The sequence below is a fragment of the Cherax quadricarinatus genome, chromosome 24, assembly GCF_038502225.1.
Source record: "Cherax quadricarinatus isolate ZL_2023a chromosome 24, ASM3850222v1, whole genome shotgun sequence".
In the NCBI taxonomy this organism is placed as follows: domain Eukaryota; kingdom Metazoa; phylum Arthropoda; class Malacostraca; order Decapoda; family Parastacidae; genus Cherax; species Cherax quadricarinatus.
Genome location: NC_091315.1, coordinates 22,139,626 through 22,158,418, shown reverse-complemented (window position 1 = coordinate 22,158,418; position 18,793 = coordinate 22,139,626). Strand labels below are relative to the sequence as shown.

At 48.2% G+C, this 18,793-nt stretch overlaps 1 protein-coding gene across 1 annotated transcript in view; it reads left to right on the top strand.

Annotated features, from left to right (window-relative positions):
- LOC138853167 (uncharacterized) overlaps positions 1-18,793 on the top strand; it is a 673,459-nt gene that overhangs the window by 49,048 nt on the left and 605,618 nt on the right. The gene's annotated exons all lie outside the window — the stretch shown is intronic.

Genomic DNA, 18,793 nt, shown 5'->3' with positions numbered 1-18,793 from the left:
GTGTGGTGATGTGAAGCATCCAGATGCAGGCTGCTCTGGTGTGTGTGGTGATGTGAAGCATGCAGATGCAGGCTGCTCTGGTGTGTGTGGTGACGTGAAGCAAGCAGATGCAGGCTGCTCTGGTGTGTGTGTGTGATGTGAAGCATCCAGATGCAGGCTGCTCTGGTGTGTGTGGTGATGTGAAGCATGCAGATGCAGGCTGCTCTGGTGTGTGTGGTGATGTGAAGCATCCAGATGCAGGCTGCTCTGGTGTGTGTGGTGATGTGAAGCATCCAGATGCAGGCTGCCCTGGTGTGCGTGGTGATGTGAAGCATCCAGATGCAGGCTCCTCTGGTGTGTGTGGTGATGTGAAGCATCCAGATGCAGGCTGCTCTGGTGTGTGCGGTGATGTGAAGCATCCAGATGCAGGCTGCTCTGGTATGTGTGGTGATGTGAAGCATCCAGATGCAGGCTGCTCTGGTGTGTGTGGTGATGTGAAGCATCCAGATGCAGGCTGCTCTGGTGTGTGTGGTGATGTGAAGCATCCAGATGCAGGCTGCTCTGGTGTGTGTGGTGATGTGAAGCATCCAGATGCAGGCTGCTCTGGTATGTGTGGTGATGTGAAGCATCCAGATGCAGGCTGCTCTGGTGTGTGTGGTGATGTGAAGCATCCAGATACAGGCTGCTCTGGTGTGTGCGGTGATGTGAAGCATCCAGATGCAGGCTGCTCTGGTATGTGTGGTGATGTGAAGCATGCAGATGCAGGCTGCTCTGGTGTGTGGTGATGTGAAGCATGCAGATGCAGGCTGCTCTGGTGTGTGTGGTGATGTGAAGCATCCAGATGCAGGCTGCTCTGGTATGTGTGGTGATGTGAAGCATGCAGATGCAGGCTGCTCTGGTGTGTGTGGTGATGTGAAGCATCCAGATGCAGGCTGCTCTGGTATGTGTGGTGATGTGTAGCATCCAGATGCAGGCTGCTCTGGTGTGTGTGTGATGTGAAGCATCCAGATGCAGGCTGCTCTGGTATGTGTGGTGATGTGAAGCATGCAGATGCAGGCTGCTCTGGTGTGTGTGTGATGTGAAGCATCCAGATGCAGGCTGCTCTGGTGTGTGTGGTGATGTGTAGCATCCAGATGCAGGCTGCTCTGGTGTGTGTGGTGATGTGAAGCATCCAGATGCAGGCTGCTCTGGTATGTGTGGTGATGTGAAGCATGCAGATGCAGGCTGCTCTGGTGTGTGTGTGATGTGAAGCATCCAGATGCAGGCTGCTCTGGTGTGTGTGGTGATGTGTAGCATCCAGATGCAGGCTGCTCTGGTGTGTGATGTGAAGCATCCAGATGCAGGCTGCTCTGGTGTGTGTGGTGATGTGAAGCATGCAGATGCAGGCTGCTCTGGTGTGTTTGTGATGTGAAGCATGCAGATGCAGGCTGCTCTGGTGTGTGTGTGATGTGAAGCATCCTGATGCAGGCTGCTCTGGTGTGTGTGTGATGTGAAGCATGCAGATGCAGGCTGCTCTGGTGTGTGTGGTGATGTGAAGCATCCAGATGCAGGCTGCTCTGGTGTGTGTGATGTGAAGCATCCAGATGCAGGCTGCTCTGGTGTGTGTGTGATGTGAAGCATGCAGATGCAGGCTGCTCTGGTGTGTGTGATGTGAAGCATCCAGATGCAGGCTGCTCTGGTGTGTGTGTGTGATGTGAAGCATGCAGATGCAGGCTGCTCTGGTGTGTGTGTGTGGTGATGTGAAGCATGCAGATGCAGGCTGCTCTGGTGTGTGTGTGTGATGTGAAGCATGCAGATGCAGGCTGCTCTGGTGTGTGTGGTGATGTGAAGCATGCAGATGCAGGCTGCTCTGGTGTGTGTGGTGATGTGAAGCATGCAGATGCAGGCTGCTCTGGTGTGTGTGTGTGATGTGAAGCATGCAGATGCAGGCTGCTCTGGTGTGTGTGGTGATGTGAAGCATCCAGATGCAGGCTGCTCTGGTGTGTGTGTGATGTGAAGCATCCAGATGCAGGCTGCTCTGGTGTGTGTGTGGTGATGTGAAGCATGCAGATGCAGGCTGCTCTGGTGTGTGTGGTGATGTGAAGCATGCAGATGCAGGCTGCTCTGGTGTGTGTGGTGATGTGAAGCATCCAGATGCAGGCTGCTCTGGTGTGTGTGGTGATGTGAAGCATCCAGATGCAGGCTGCTCTGATGTGTGTGGTGATGTGAAGCATCCAGATGCAGGCTGCTCTGGTGTGTGTGGTGATGTGAAGCATCCAGATGCAGGCTGCTCTGGTGTGTGTGGTGATGTGAAGCATCCAGATGCAGGCTGCTCTGGTGTGTGTGGTGATGTGAAGCATGCAGATGCAGGCTGCTCTGGTGTGTGTGGTGATGTGAAGCATCCAGATGCAGGCTGCTCTGGTGTGTGTGGTGATGTGAAGCATCCAGATGCAGGCTGCTCTGGTGTGTGTGGTGATGTGTAGCATCCAGATGCAGGCTGCTCTGGTGTGTGTGTGATGTGAAGCATCCAGATGCAGGCTGCTCTGGTGTGTGTGGTGATGTGAAGCATCCAGATGCAGGCTGCTCTGGTGTGTGCGGTGATGTGAAGCATCCAGATGCAGGCTGCTCTGGTGTGTGTGTGGTGATGTGAAGCATCCAGATGCAGGCTGCTCTGGTGTGTGTGTGATGTGAAGCATCCAGATGCAGGCTGCTCTGGTGTGTGTGTGGTGATGTGAAGCATCCAGATGCAGGCTGCTCTGGTGTGTCTGGTGATGTGAAGCATGCAGATGCAGGCTGCTCTAGTGTGTCTGGTGATGTGAAGCATCCAGATGCAGGCTGCTCTGGTGTGTGGTGATGTGAAGCATCCATATCCAGGCTGCTCTGGTGTGTGTGGTGATGTGAAGCATGCAGATGCAGGCTTCTCTGGTGTGCGTGGTGATGTGAAGCATGCAGATGCAGGCTGCTCTGGTGTGTGTGTGGTGATGTGAAGCATCCAGATGTAGGCTGCTCTGGTGTGTGTGGTGATGTGAAGCATGCAGTTGCAGGCTGCTCTGGTGTGTGTGTGATGTGAAGCATCCAGATGCAGGCTGCTCTGGTGTGTGTGGTGATGTGAAGCATCCAGATGCAGGCTGCTCTGGTGTGTGTGGTGATGTGAAGCATGCAGATGCAGGCTGCTCTGGTGTGTGTGTGATGTGAAGCATCCAGATGTAGGCTGCTCTGGTGTGTGTGGTGATGTGAAGCATGCAGATGCAGGCTGCTCTGGTGTGTGTGTGATGTGAAGCATCCAGATGCAGGCTGCTCTGGTGTGTGTGTGATGTGAAGCATCCAGATGCAGGCTGCTCTGGTGTGTGTGGTGATGTGAAGTATCCAGATGCAGGCTGCTCTGGTGTGTGTGTGTGATGTGAAGCATCCAGATGCAGGCTGCTCTGGTGTGTGTGTGATGTGAAGCATCCAGATGCAGGCTGCTCTGGTGTGTGTGGTGATGTGAAGTATCCAGATGTAGGCTGCTCTGGTGTGTGTGTGATGTGAAGCATGCAGATGCAGGCTGCTCTGGTGTGTGTGTGATGTGAAGCATGCAGATGCAGGCTGCTCTGGTGTGTGTGTGTGATGTGAAGCATGCAGATGCAGGCTGCTCTGGTGTGTGTGTGTGGTGATGTGAAGCATGCAGATGCAGGCTGCTCTGGTGTGTGTGTGATGTGAAGCATGCAGATGCAGGCTGCTCTGGTGTGTGTGTGATGTGAAGCATCCAGATGCAGGCTGCTCTGGTGTGTCTGGTGATGTGAAGCATCTAGATGTACGCTGCTCTGGTGTGTGTGGTGATGTGAAGCATCCAGATGCAGGCTGCTCTGGAGTGTGTGGTGATGTGAAGTATCCAGATGCAGGCTGCTCTGGTGTGTGTGTGATGTGAAGCATCCAGATGCAGGCTGCTCTGGTGTGTGTGTGATGTGAAGCATCCAGATGCAGGCTGCTCTGGTGTGTGTGGGTGATGTGAAGCATCCAGATGCAGGCTGCTCTGGTGTGTGTGTGATGTGAAGCATCCAGATGCAGGCTGCTCTGGTGTGTGTGTGATGTGAAGCATCCAGATGCAGGCTGCTCTGGTGTGTGTGTGATGTGAAGCATCCAGATGCAGGCTGCTCTGGTGTGTGGTGATGTGAAGCATCCAGATGCAGGCTGCTCTGGTGTGTGTGTGTGATGTGAAGCATGCAGATGCAGGCTGCTCTGGTGTGTGTGGTGATGTGAAGCATGCAGATGCAGGCTGCTCTGATGTGTGTGTGTGATGTGAAGCATGCAGATGCAGGCTGCTCTGGTGTGTGTGGTGATGTGAAGCATCCAGATGCAGGCTGCTCTGGTGTGTGTGTGATGTGAAGCATCCAGATGCAGGCTGCTCTGGTGTGTGTGTGGTGATGTGAAGCATCCAGATGCAGGCTGCTCTGGTGTGTGTGGTGATGTGAAGCATCCAGATGCAGGCTGCTCTGGTGTGTGCGGTGATGTGAAGCATCCAGATGCAGGCTGCTCTGGTGTGTGTGGTGATGTGAAGCATCCAGATGCAGGCTGCTCTGATGTGTGTGGTGATGTGAAGCATCCAGATGCAGGCTGCTCTGGTGTGTGTGGTGATGTGAAGCATCCAGATGCAGGCTGCTCTGGTGTGTGTGGTGATGTGAAGCATCCAGATGCAGGCTGCTCTGGTGTGTGTGGTGATGTGAAGCATGCAGATGCAGGCTGCTCTGGTGTGTGTGGTGATGTGAAGCATCCAGATGCAGGCTGCTCTGGTGTGTGTGGTGATGTGAAGCATCCAGATGCAGGCTGCTCTGGTGTGTGTGGTGATGTGTAGCATCCAGATGCAGGCTGCTCTGGTGTGTGTGTGATGTGAAGCATCCAGATGCAGGCTGCTCTGGTGTGTGTGGTGATGTGAAGCATCCAGATGCAGGCTGCTCTGGTGTGTGCGGTGATGTGAAGCATCCAGATGCAGGCTGCTCTGGTGTGTGTGTGGTGATGTGAAGCATCCAGATGCAGGCTGCTCTGGTGTGTGTGTGATGTGAAGCATCCAGATGCAGGCTGCTCTGGTGTGTGTGTGGTGATGTGAAGCATCCAGATGCAGGCTGCTCTGGTGTGTCTGGTGATGTGAAGCATGCAGATGCAGGCTGCTCTAGTGTGTCTGGTGATGTGAAGCATCCAGATGCAGGCTGCTCTGGTGTGTGGTGATGTGAAGCATCCATATCCAGGCTGCTCTGGTGTGTGTGGTGATGTGAAGCATGCAGATGCAGGCTTCTCTGGTGTGCGTGGTGATGTGAAGCATGCAGATGCAGGCTGCTCTGGTGTGTGTGTGGTGATGTGAAGCATCCAGATGTAGGCTGCTCTGGTGTGTGTGGTGATGTGAAGCATGCAGTTGCAGGCTGCTCTGGTGTGTGTGTGATGTGAAGCATCCAGATGCAGGCTGCTCTGGTGTGTGTGGTGATGTGAAGCATCCAGATGCAGGCTGCTCTGGTGTGTGTGGTGATGTGAAGCATGCAGATGCAGGCTGCTCTGGTGTGTGTGTGATGTGAAGCATCCAGATGCAGGCTGCTCTGGTGTGTGTGGTGATGTGAAGCATGCAGATGCAGGCTGCTCTGGTGTGTGTGTGATGTGAAGCATCCAGATGCAGGCTGCTCTGGTGTGTGTGTGATGTGAAGCATCCAGATGCAGGCTGCTCTGGTGTGTGTGGTGATGTGAAGTATCCAGATGCAGGCTGCTCTGGTGTGTGTGTGGTGATGTGAAGTATCCAGATGCAGGCTGCTCTGGTGTGTGTATGATGTGAAGCATCCAGATGCAGGCTGCTCTGGTGTGTGTGTGATGTGAAGCATCCAGATGCAGGCTGCTCTGGTGTGTGTGGTGATGTGAAGCATGCAGATGCAGGCTGCTCTGGTGTGTGTGTGATGTGAAGCATCCAGATGCAGGCTGCTCTGGTGTGTGTGTGATGTGAAGCATGCAGATGCAGGCTGCTCTGGTGTGTGTGTGTGTGGTGATGTGAAGCATGCAGATGCAGGCTGCTCTGGTGTGTGTGTGATGTGAAGCATGCAGATGCAGGCTGCTCTGGTGTGTGTGTGATGTGAAGCATCCAGATGCAGGCTGCTCTGGTGTGTCTGGTGATGTGAAGCATCTAGATGTACGCTGCTCTGGTGTGTGTGGTGATGTGAAGCATCCAGATGCAGGCTGCTCTGGAGTGTGTGGTGATGTGAAGTATCCAGATGCAGGCTGCTCTGGTGTGTGTGTGATGTGAAGCATCCAGATGCAGGCTGCTCTGGTGTGTGTGTGATGTGAAGCATCCAGATGCAGGCTGCTCTGGTGTGTGTGGGTGATGTGAAGCATCCAGATGCAGGCTGCTCTGGTGTGTGTGTGATGTGAAGCATCCAGATGCAGGCTGCTCTGGTGTGTGTGTGATGTGAAGCATCCAGATGCAGGCTGCTCTGGTGTGTGTGTGATGTGAAGCATCCAGATGCAGGCTGCTCTGGTGTGTGGTGATGTGAAGCATCCAGATGCAGGCTGCTCTGGTGTGTGTGTGATGTGAAGCATCCAGATGCAGGCTGCTCTGGTGTGTGTGTGATGTGAAGCATCCAGATGCAGGCTGCTCTGGTGTGTGGTGATGTGAAGCATCCAGATGCAGGCTGCTCTGGTGTGTGTGTGATGTGAAGCATCCAGATGCAGGCTGCTCTGGTGTGTGTGGGTGATGTGAAGCATCCAGATGCAGGCTGCTCTGGTGTGTGTGGTGATGTGAAGCATCCAGATGCAGGCTGCTCTGGTGTGTGTGGGTGATGTGAAGCATCCAGATGCAGGCTGCTCTGGTGTGTTTGGTGATCATGTTAACCATATGGCAGACATGACATGCACGACGAGAGGTGTATATATATCTCAGTGTATGATGTATACATCTCTCAGCGTGTGATCTGTATATCTCTCAGCGTATGATGTATATATATATATGGTAGGTAAGACACATAGGCAACAGTTAGGCAACTTTATTCCGAAACGTTTCGCCTACACAGTAGGCTTCTTCAGTCGAATACAGAAAGTAGGCAGGAACAGTAGAGATGTGAAAACGATGTAATCAGTCCATCACCCTTAAAGTCGTAGAATTTTGAGGTTGTCAGTCCCTCAGCCTGGAGAAGTTCAGTTCCATAGTCAGGAACTATCTGAGATATATATATATATCTCAGCGTATGATCTGTATATCTCTCAGCGTGTGATGTATTCATGTCTCAGCGTATGATATATACATATCTCAGCGTGTGATTTATACATCTCTCAGCGTGTGATGTATACATGTCTCAGCGTATGATATATACATATCTCAGCGTGTGATTTATACATCTCTCAGCGTGTGATGTATACATGTCTCAGCGTATGATGTATACATGTCTCAGCGTGTGATGTATACATGTCTCAGCGTGTGATGTATACATGTCTCAGCGTATGATGTATACATGTCTCAGCGTGTGATGTATACATGTCTCAGCGTATGATGTATACATGTCTCAGCGTGTGATGTATACATGTCTCAGCGTGTGATGTATACATGTCTCAGCGTATGATGTATACATGTCTCAGCGTGTGATGTATACATGTCTCATAAATTAGACACATGTGCAACTCTTGGGTATCTTTATTGAGGAGACGTTTCGCCACACAGTGGCTTCATCAGTCCATACAAAGGAGAATCTTGAAGAACAGGAGGAGAATGAGGTAATCAGTCCCTCAACCTTGAGTCGATGTGGTCAGTCCATCAATCTTGAATAAAGATACCCAAGAGTTGCACATGTGTCTAATTTATCAACATGTCGGTTCTCTGAACCATTCATCTACATACATGTCTCAGCGTGTGATGTATACATGTCTCAGCGTGTGATGTATACATGTCTCAGCGTGTGATGTATACATGTCTCAGCGTGTGATGTATACATCTCTCACCGTGTGATGTATACATCTCTCAGCGTGTGATGTATACATGTCTCAGCGTGTGCTGTATACATAAGAACATAAGAAAGGAGGAACACTGCAGGAGGCCTGTTGGCCCATACTAGGCAGGTAATTCACAATTCATCCCACTAACAAAACATTTGCCCAACCCAATTTTCAATGAAATAAGCTCTGATGTGAAAGTCCCACTCAAATCCAACCCCTCCCACTCATGTACTTATCCAACCTAAATTTGAAACTACCCAAAGTCCCAGCCTCAGTAACCCAACTAGGTAGACTGTTCCACTCGTCAACTACCCTATTTCCAAACCAATACTTTCCTATGTCCTTTCTAAATCTAAACGTATCTAATTTAAATCCATTACTGCGGGTTCTTTCTTGGAGAGACATCCTCAAGACCTTATTAATATCCCCTTTATTAATACCTATCTTCCACTTATACACTTCGATCAGGTCTCCCCTCATTCTTCGTCTAACAAGTGAATGTAACTTAAGAGTCTTCAATCTTTCTTCATAAGGAAGATTTCTAATGCTATGTATTAATTTAGTCATCCTACATGTCTCGGTATATGATGTATATACCTCAGCGCATGCTGTATATGTGTACGAATGGTAAATAATACCGACAAGATGAGATTAAGACACATGTGCAACATCTGGGTATCTTTATTGTAGACGTTTCGCCATCCAGTGGCTTTATCAATACAAATTCTAGGACATAACTTGAAGACAGTAGAACTATGTATAGAAGATGAGGTAATCAGTCCCTCAACCTAGGAGTAGGTGCGAAGAGCACCATAGTCGTGGAGATTCTGAAGCAGAAGAAAGGAGCCTGGCGCTTATATAGTAACGTCAGGTGTAGCAGACGAGGGCATATTCACTGGTAGGCGGGATTCCCCAGTGGAAGTAGGTCCTTCATGTACAATACCTTCACGACTACGACAACTACTACTACAACTAACCCATCTCTTTGGGAAGGACCTACTTCCACTGGGGAATCCCGCCTACCAGTGAATATGCCCTCGTCTGCTACACCTGACGTTACTATATAAGCGCCAGGATCCTTTCTTCTGCTTCAGAATCTCCACGACTATGGTGCTCTTCGCACCTACTCCTAGGCTGAGGGACTGATTACCTCATCTTCTGTACATAGTTCTACTGTCTTCAAGTTATGTCCTAGAATTTGTATTGATAAAGCCACTGGATGGCGAAACGTCTACAATATAGATACCCAGATGTTGCACATGTGTCTTAATCTCAGCATGCTGTATATGCTGAGGTTTTAATTTAATCCCTAGTGTAAGTAATACCATGTTCTTGACTGGTGGTGAAAAGTTAGTCGATAGATTTTAAACCTCATTAACCAACCAATAAACTATATGGTAGCCAGGCGGCGGACGAAGGTCTAAGTGCAGTAGACAACAGTGAACACTGGTCTAAGTGCAGTAGACAACAGTGAACACTGGTCTAAGTGCAGTAGATAGCAGTGAACACTGGTCTAAGTGCAGTAGACAACAGTGAACACTGGTCTAAGTGCAGTAGACAGCAGTGAACACTGGTCTAAGTGCAGCAGACAACAGTGAACACTGGTCTAAGTGCAGTAGACAACAGTGAACACTGGTCTAAGTGCAGTAGACAACAGTGAACACTGGTCTAAGTGCAGTAGACAACAGTGAACACTGGCCTAAGTGCAGTAGACAACAGTGAACAAAGATCTAACTGCAGTAGACAGTGAACAAAGATCTAACCGCAGTAGACAACAGTGAACAAAGATCTAACTGCAGTAGACAACAGTGAACAAAGATCTAACTGCAGTAGACAGTGAACAAAGATCTAACTGCAGTAGACAACAGTGAACAAAGATCTAACTGCAGTAGACAACAGTGAACAAAGATCTAACTGCAGTAGACAGTGAACAAAGATCTAACCGCAGTAGACAACAGTGAACAAAGATCTAACTGCAGTAGACAACAGTGAACAAAGATCTAACCGCAGTAGACAACAGTGAACAAAGATCTAACTGCAGTAGACAACAGTGAACAAAGATCTAACTGCAGTAGACAACAGTGAACAAAGATCTAACTGCAGTAGACAACAGTGAACAAAGATCTAACTGCAGTAGACAACAGTGAACAAATATCTAACTGCAGTAGACAACAGTGAACAAAGATCTAACTGCAGTAGACAACAGTGAACAAAGATCTAACCGCAGTAGACAACAGTGAACAAAGATCTAACTACAGTAGACAACAGTGAACAAAGATCTAACTACAGTAGAAAACAGTGAACAAAGATCTAACTGCAGTAGACAGTGAACAAAGATCTAACTGCAGTAGACAACAGTGAACAAAGATCTAACTGCAGTAGACAACAGTGAACAGAGATCTAACTGCAGTAGACAACAGTGAACAAAGATCTAACTGCAGTAGACAACAGTGAACAGAGATCTAACTGCAGTACACAACAGTGAACAAAGATCTAACTGCAGTAGACAACAGTGAACAAAGATCTAACTGCAGTAGACAACAGTGAACAGAGATCTAACTGCAGTAGATAACAGTGAACAAAGATCTAACTGCAGTAGACAACAGTGAACAAAGATCTAACTGCAGTAGACAACAGTGAACAAAGATCTAACTGCAGTAGACAGTGAACAAAGATCTAACTGCAGTAGACAACAATGAACAGAGATCTAACTGCAGTAGACAACAGTGAACAAAGATCTAACTGCAGTAGACAACAGTGAACAAAGATCTAACTGAAGTAGACAACAGTGAACAAAGATCTAACTGCAGTAGACAACAGTGAACAAAGATCTAGCTGCAGTAGACAACAGTGAACAGAGATCTAACTGCAGTAGACAACAGTGAACAAAGATCTAACTGCAGTAGACAACAGTGAACAAAGATCTAACTGCAGTAGACAACAGTGAACAAAGATCTAACTGCAGTAGACAACAATGAACAGAGATCTAACTGCAGTAGACAACAGTGAACAAAGATCTAACTGCAGTAGACAACAGTGAACAGAGATCTAACTGCAGTAGACAACAGTGAACAAAGATCTAACCGCAGTAGACAACAGTGGACAAAGATCTAACTGCAGTAGACAACAGTGAACAGAAATCTAACTGCAGTACACAACAGTGAACAAAGATCTAACTGCAGTAGACAGTGAACAAAGATCTAACTGCAGTAGACAACAGTGAACAAAGATCTAACTGCAGTAGACATTGAACAGAGATCTAACTGCAGTAGACAGTGAACAGAGATCTAACTGCAGTAGACAGTGAACAGAGATCTAACTGCAGTAGACAGTGAACGAAGATCTAACTGCAGTAGACAGTGAACAAAGATCTAACTGCAGTAGACAGTGAACAAAGATCTAACTGCAGTAGACAGTGAACAAAGATCTAACTGCAGTAGACAGTGAACAAAGATCTAACTGCAGTAGACAGTGAACAAAGATCTAACTGCAGTAGACAACAATACATTGTCCATTAAGGTTGTGTAAATTTGTCCCAAGCTTCTCATTTTTAATATAGTTAACGTTTTCGTCTACCTTCCTTGATGTAATGTTAGTAATTAATAATATGGTGGCTGCTTGCGTTGTTAACAACGTCAGCCAGTATGTCGGTCACGTCCACAGCGTCACAACAGTCACTGCCAGGTGCCAGTGACGTCACCACTACCCACACACACCTTTCCCCATGCATATGCCCACGTGTGTGTTGGGGACATACCCACCTCTGTGTGGGCATACCTGACCTTGGTGGAACATCCTGGAGCATACCCATCTCTGTGTGAGCATACCTGACCTTGGTGGAACATCCTGGAGCATACCCATCTCTGTGTGAGCATGCCTGACCTTGGTGGAACATCCTGGAGCATACCCATCTCTGTGTGAGCATGCCTGACCTTGGTGGAACATCCTGGAGCATACCCATCTCTGTGTGAGCATGCCTGACCTTGGTGGAACATCCTGGAGCATACCCATCTCTGTGTGAGCATGCCTGACATTAGTGGAACTTTCTGAAGCTCTCTAGCTCCACCAAGGAGGCTCTCTAAGCCTTCTGGTACCAAAGTGGCACTCTGTCATCTCAGAGATCTACACTGGCACTCAGTGCCATCAGAGGAAAAGCTGGCAGGGACCTGGACGACAGTGAATGTAGTTCCAGTGTTTAAGAAAGGAGACAGGAAGTGTTGAACTACAGAGCAGTATCTCCAGCATGCATAACATGTCAGGTAATGGAGAAGATAATCAGAAGGGAAGTGCTAGAGCACTTAAGAACATAAGAAAGAACACTGCAGCAGGCCTACTGGCCCATGCAAGGCAGATCCAACTCTCATACCGGCTTAAGCAAACGCCTTAACCTAGTCAGGTCAGGTCACATTCACTAAGGAAGGAGCACGGCATCTGACCCAGTAGCACCAGCTAGTCAGGTCCAACTCACACCGACCCACACCCACTCGTGTATTTATTTAATCTATTTTTAAAACTACACAACGTTTTAGCTTCTATAACGGTACTGGGGAGTTTGTTCCACTCATCCAAAATCTACCAAACCAGTGCTTTCCTATATCCTTCCTGAATCTGAATGTTTCCAACTTAAAGCCATTGCTGCGAGTCCTGTTTAGGCTAGATATTTTTAGAACGCTATTTACATCCCCTTTATTTATTCCTGTTTTCCATTTATACACCTTAATCATTTATACACCTCAGACAGCTGGATGCTACTTCTAGCCTGCTGGCTATCCTAAGCCCCTAGCCAGGTTGCTGAAGGCAGCTGTGATTGAAGGTGTCTTAAATACTGTGTATATAGTCTGTATTGGTGGTGGTGTAGCACGTTTAGGGAAGACTACTGTACTCTATACCTCTGGTGCAGCACATTGGGGGAGACTACTGCTATTTTCTCTGTGGTGTAACACATTTAGGGGAGACTACTGTAGTTTCTCCATGCAGCGGAGCACATTTAGAGGATACCACTGTACTTTCCACGTGCAGTGTAGCACATCTAGGGGAAACTAGTGTAATCTTCACAAGTCAAGGGAAGACTACTTCATTTTAACGTGGCTGTGTTGACACTGTTGGAGTTCCTAGTCAGTTGACTGTGAGCCGTGTGACGAATGGTTTTGAAAACCGACAAGTTGAAGAATTGAGACACTTATGCAACACATGGGAATCTTTATTGAAGAAACGTTTCGCCACACAGTGGCTTCATCAGTCCAATACAAAGTAGAAGTGGGTAAGGAGAGTAGAAGTTTGAGGTAATCAGTCCCTCAACCTGGAATCGATGTGTTCAGTCCATCACTCTTGTAGGAAGTGCAGCATAGGGCCAGAGAGGTGGCTTATATACTGCGGTGAGATGAGTTGAAGCAGGAGGAGGCGGGATCACAGTGGGACCTGCCACTAGTGTAAGTAGGTCGTCGTCCAAAGGTTGGGCAAGTATTGAAGTCTTTGTACCAAGATCCTATGATGTTGCAGTGTCTGACAGATGTGACGATCATGGGATCTTGGTATAAAGACTTCAACGCTTGCCCAACCTTTGGACGACGACCTACTTACACTAGTGGCAGGTCCCACTGTGATCCCGCCTCCTCCTGCTTCAACTCATCTCACCGCAGTATATAAGCCACCTCTCTGGCCCTATGCTGCACTTCCTACAAGAGTGATGGACTGAACACATCGATTCCAGGTTGAGGGACTGATTACCTCAAACTACTACTCTCCTTACCCACTTCTACTTTGTATTGGACTGATGAAGCCACTGTGTGGCGAAACGTTTCTTCAATAAAGATTCCCATGTGTTGCATAAGTGTCTCAATTCTTCAACTGTGAGCCGTGTCTCTCTTAAACATCTGCCCTTATCTGCACCCGTCTAGCGCTGTCCATCACTGTGTGTGTGTGTGTGTGTGTGTGTGTGTGTGTGTGTGTGTGTGGACGAGTCTGTCACAGGTGGCCTCTTGTATGTCAGCGACCCATTCTCTTCCCAACACTCAGGTCACTTCTTCGCATGCGGTTTTATAGCACATTTCTAAGTTAGGTTACGTTTGCTGCAACACTTTTCTAATTCAGGTTAGATTTACAACACATTTCTAAGTTAGGTTAAGTTAGAGGCACATTTCTAAGATAGGTTAGGTTGTCCTTTACCTATTAAAAATAATCAGTTATAACATACCACAACGGAAGAATGTTAAATATAACATTAATGACGATAAAAAAAATGTGTAGGCAGTGCGCGAGGCTAGATCAGAACAGTGTGACTACTGCTGTTCCAGAACAGTGTGACTACTGCTGTTCCAGAACAGTGTGACTACTGCTGTTCCAGAACAGTGTGACTACTGCTGTTCCAGAACAGTGTGACTACTGCTGTTCCAGAACAGTGTGACTACTGCTGTTCAAGAACAGTGTGACTACTGCTGTTCCAGAACAGTGTGACTACTGCTGTTCCAGAACAGTGTGACTACTGCTGTTCCAGAACAGTGTGACTACTGCTGTTCAAGAACAGTGTGACTACTGCTGTTCCAGAACAGTGTGACTACTGCTGTTCAAGAACAGTGTGACTACTGCTGTTCCAGAACAGTGTGACTACTGCTGTTCCAGAACAGTGTGACTACTGCTGTTCCAGAACAGTGTGACTACTGCTGTTCAAGAACAGTGTGACTACTGCTGTTCCAGAACAGTGTGACTACTGCTGTTCCAGAACAGTGTGACTACTGCTGTTCAAGAACAGTGTGACTACTGCTGTTCCAGAACAGTGTGACTACTGCTGTTCCAGAACAGTGTGACTACTGCTGTTCCAGAACAGTGTGACTACTGATGTTCAAGAACAGTGTGACTACTGCTGTTCCAGAACAGTGTGACTACTGCTGTTCCAGAACAGTGTGACTACTGCTGTTCCAGAACAGTGTGACTACTGCTGTTCAAGAACAGTGTGACTACTGCTGTTCCAGAACAGTGTGACTACTGCTGTTCAAGAACAGTGTGACTACTGCTGTTCCAGAACAGTGTGACTACTGCTGTTCCAGAACAGTGTGACTACTGCTGTTCAAGAACAGTGTGACTACTGCTGTTCCAGAACAGTGTGACTACTGCTGTTCCAGAACAGTGTGACTACTGCTGTTCAAGAACAGTGTGACTACTGCTGTTCCAGAACAGTGTGACTACTGCTGTTCTAGAACAGTGTGACTACTGCTGTTCCAGAACAGTGTGACTACTGCTGTTCAAGAACAGTGTGACTACTGCTGTTCCAGAACTGTGACTACTGCTGTTCCAGAACAGTGTGACTACTGCTGTTCAAGGAGCCTTCAGCTGAGGATGAGGAGGTACTTGTACCTCCTTCCATGGGAGACATAGGTCTCACGACACTCCCTAGACAGGGAGCCAAGGCCGGGTCACTATCTGGAGAAGACCCGGGCTGGGAGCGTACTGGCGAATCAAGGAGGAGTCATCCATTGACTGTTTTTTAAAGTGATATGGTGTCTGTGGTTAACAGGACGAGCTCGTCTCAATGCTGTTCAAGCAGTATATTTAGCCTTTAACATAAAATTTGTTTGGATTTTTAGCCTGGAGGGTTAGGATGACCCAAAAAAGTCAGTGCGTCATCGAGGACTGTCTTAGTTCCATTGTGGCACTTCCGTTTTGTCCTCCAGGATGCGACCCACACCAGTCGACTAACAACCAGGCACCTACTTACTGCTAGGTGAATAGGGACAGTAGGTGTAAGGAAACATGCCCATCTACTCGTGCCGGGGATTGAATGACGAACACGCAGTGTGTGAAGCAAGAATGTTGCCAACCGTACTCACCTAGTTGTCGTTGCAGGGGTCGAGTCACAGCTCCTGGTCCCGCCTTCATCGTGTGATAGAATTCAATTAGGACAATCTCCATGTAATAAAAAGTGATAAAGTGAAATGAGGTTACAGAAAGAATGAAGAAACGTGGTAGTCACCATCGACACGATATTAGAGCCGGAAGATCACGTTAATGTAAGAGTGAAGCATTCACTGTGTGGGAACTTTGGCTTTTACCACAGTTGAAGAAAAACAAAACTCTACATTTGTCTTGTAGTTGCAGTGTGGGTAGTAGCAGCCTGTGTCTACACCCTCGTACGATACAGTCGCTAACTGTGGTCCCCTGGGTTCGTGTTCAATCATTGAAGTTTTTCATTGATTGAACACGAACTTTAACTCTTTAGGGCGGTAAACTTTTTACTAACGATCTCATTACGTACTGGACATGTCATCTGTGAAGAGCAAACACAAGCACAACACAGCTTATCTGGAGTTCCTTTTGTACCGTCAGAGTTGTATAAACTTATGTGCATATTTAGACCGAGTCAGGCGTCGCAGAACACGACGTCCGTTGGTGAAGAAGTTATTAATTCTTAGTCCGAGTGCTCTCACTAGCGAGTTAGGGGCAGCCCTTAGTGTAAATACACACGGCCTTAACTCTACTGCTGTTTCTCTCTCTCTCTCTCTCTCTCTCTCTCTCTCTCTCTCTCTCTCTCTCTCTCTCTCTCTCTCTCACACACACACACACACACACACACACACACACACACACACACACACACACACACACACACACACACACAAGAAAGGAGATAGACACGAGGCATTCAACTACAGACCAGTATCACTAACGTGTATAGTATAGAAAGTCATGGAGATTATCAGGAGGAGAGTGGTGGAGCACCTACAAAGGAACAGGCTTATAAATGACAACTAGCAAGGTTTCAGGGAAGGGAAATCCTGTGTCACAAACTTACTTGACTTTTATGACTAGTTAACGGAAGTAAGACATGAAAAAGAGAGGTGGGTAGATTTTATTTTCTTGGACTGCAAGGCCTTCGACACAGTTCCTCACAAGAGATTAGTGAAAAAGCTAGAGGATCAGGCACACATAACAGGAAAGGCACTGCAATGGATCAGAGAATACCTGACAGGGAGGCAACAGCGAGTCATGGTACGTGACGAGGTGTCAGAGTGAGCGCCTGTGACGGGCGGGGTTCCACAGGGGTCAGTCCTAGGACCAGTGCTGTTTTTGGTACATGTAAATGACATGACGAAAGGGATAGACTCAGAAGTGTCCGTTTGCAGATGATGTGAAGTTAATGAGGAAAATGAAATCAGATGAGAATCAGGCAGGACTACAAAGAGACCTGGACAGGCTGCAGGTCCAACAACTGGTTCTTCGATTTTAACCCCGCCAAATGCAAAGTCATGAAGATCGGAGAAGGGCAAAGAAGACCGCAGACAGAGTATAGGCTAGGTGGCCAAAAACTGCAAACCTCACTCAAGGAAAAGAATCTTGGGGCGAGTATAACACCGAGCACATCTCCTGAGGTGCACATCAACCAGATAATTGCTGCAGGATATGGGCGCTTGGCAAACCTAAGAATAGCGTTCCGATACCTCAGGAATCGTTCAAGACACTGTACACTGTGTACATCAGGCCCATATTGGAGTATGCAGCACCAGTTTGGAACCCACACCTGGTCAGGCACGTCAAGAAATTAGAGAAAGTGTAAAAATTTGCAACAAGACTAGTTCCAGAGCTAAGGGGAATGTCCTACGAAGAAAGGTTAAGGGAAATCGGCCTGACGACACTGGAGGACAGGAGGGTCAGGGGAGACACGATAGCGACATATAAAATACTGCGAGGAATTGACTAGGTGGACAGACAGGATGTTCTGGAAATGGGACACACAAACAAGGAGTCACAATTGAAAATTGAAGACTCAGATGAGTCAAAGGGATCTTAGGAAGTATTTTTTCAGTCATAGAGTTGTCAGGCAGTGGAATAGTCTGGAAATTGACGTAGTGGAGGCGGGAGTCGTACATAATTTTAAGACGAGGTTTGAGAGAGCTCATAGAGCAGGGAGAGAGAGGACCTGGTAGCGATCAGTGAAGAGGCGGGGCCAGGAGCTATGAATCGACCCCTGCCACCGCAAATAGGTGAGTGCACACACACACACACACACACACACACACACACACACACACACCCCATCTCAACCCCTCATCAGACCGAGCATCAAACAAATGGACTAAATTCATTCCCAGAATTGAAAACCAGGAGCCAGTGTTTTTATTTGTATTGGAGTATGAGGGAAAGGTTAGTGGATGATGTTAGGATGGGTGGGTGGGGAGTGAGAGGGGGTGGATGAGGGATGATGTGAGGATGGGTGGGTGGGGAGTGAGAGGGGGTGGATGAGGGATGATGTGAGGATGGGTGGGTGGGGAATGAGAGGGGGTGGATGAGGGATGATGTGAGGATGGGTGGGTGGGTGGGTAGTGAAAGGGGGGCGGATGAGGGATGATGTGAGGATGGGTGGGTGGGGAGTGAGAGGTGCGTAGATGAGGGATGATGTGAGGATGGGTGGGTGGGTTGGGACTGAAAGGGGGGCGGATGAGGGATGATGTGAGGATGGATGGGTGGGGAGTGAAAGGTGGGTGGATGAGGGATGATGTGAGGATGGGTGGGTGGGGAGTGAAAGGTGGGTGGATGAGGGATGATGTGAGGATGGGTGGGTGGGGAGTGAAAGGTGGGTGGATGAGGGATGATGTGAGGATGGGTGGGTGGGGAGTGAGAGGGGGTGGATGAGGAATGATGTGAGGATGGGTGGGTGGGGAGTGAAACGTGGGTGGATGAGGGATGATGTGGGGATAGGTGGGTGGGGAGTGAGAGGGGGTGGATGAGGGATGATGTGAGGATGGGTGGGTGGGGAGTGAAAGGTGGGTGGATGAGGGATGATGTGAGGATGGGTGGGTGGGGAGTGAAAGGGGGGTGTATGAGGGATGATGTGAGTATGGGTGGGTGGGGAGTGAAAGGGGGCTGGATGAGGGATGATGTGAGGATGGGTGGGTGGGGAGTGAGAGGG